The sequence below is a fragment of the Mus caroli genome, chromosome 13, assembly GCF_900094665.2.
Source record: "Mus caroli chromosome 13, CAROLI_EIJ_v1.1, whole genome shotgun sequence".
NCBI classification, from domain to species: Eukaryota; Metazoa; Chordata; class Mammalia; order Rodentia; family Muridae; genus Mus; species Mus caroli.
In genome coordinates, this window is record NC_034582.1 from 50,011,127 (window position 1) to 50,011,394 (window position 268).

The window sequence follows — 268 nt, forward strand, 5'->3', positions numbered from 1 at the left end:
TGTGATGAATTATTTCTTAATCTCATTCCTACGATCAAAACCATGATTTTTCTTTTAAGTTTTTAAGAAGGAACAGGCAGTCAGTAGGATTGGTCTTTAAAAATCAGCTAGGTCTGACAGTGCATGCCTATAGCCTTAACTATTCTGAAGGTTGAGGGAGAAGAATCTTGCCTGACTACGCATGACTTCAAGAGTTCAAGATCGCCCGGCAGTCATGCCTTTAATCCCAGCGCTTGGGAGGCAGAGGCAGGTGGATTTCTGAGTTCGA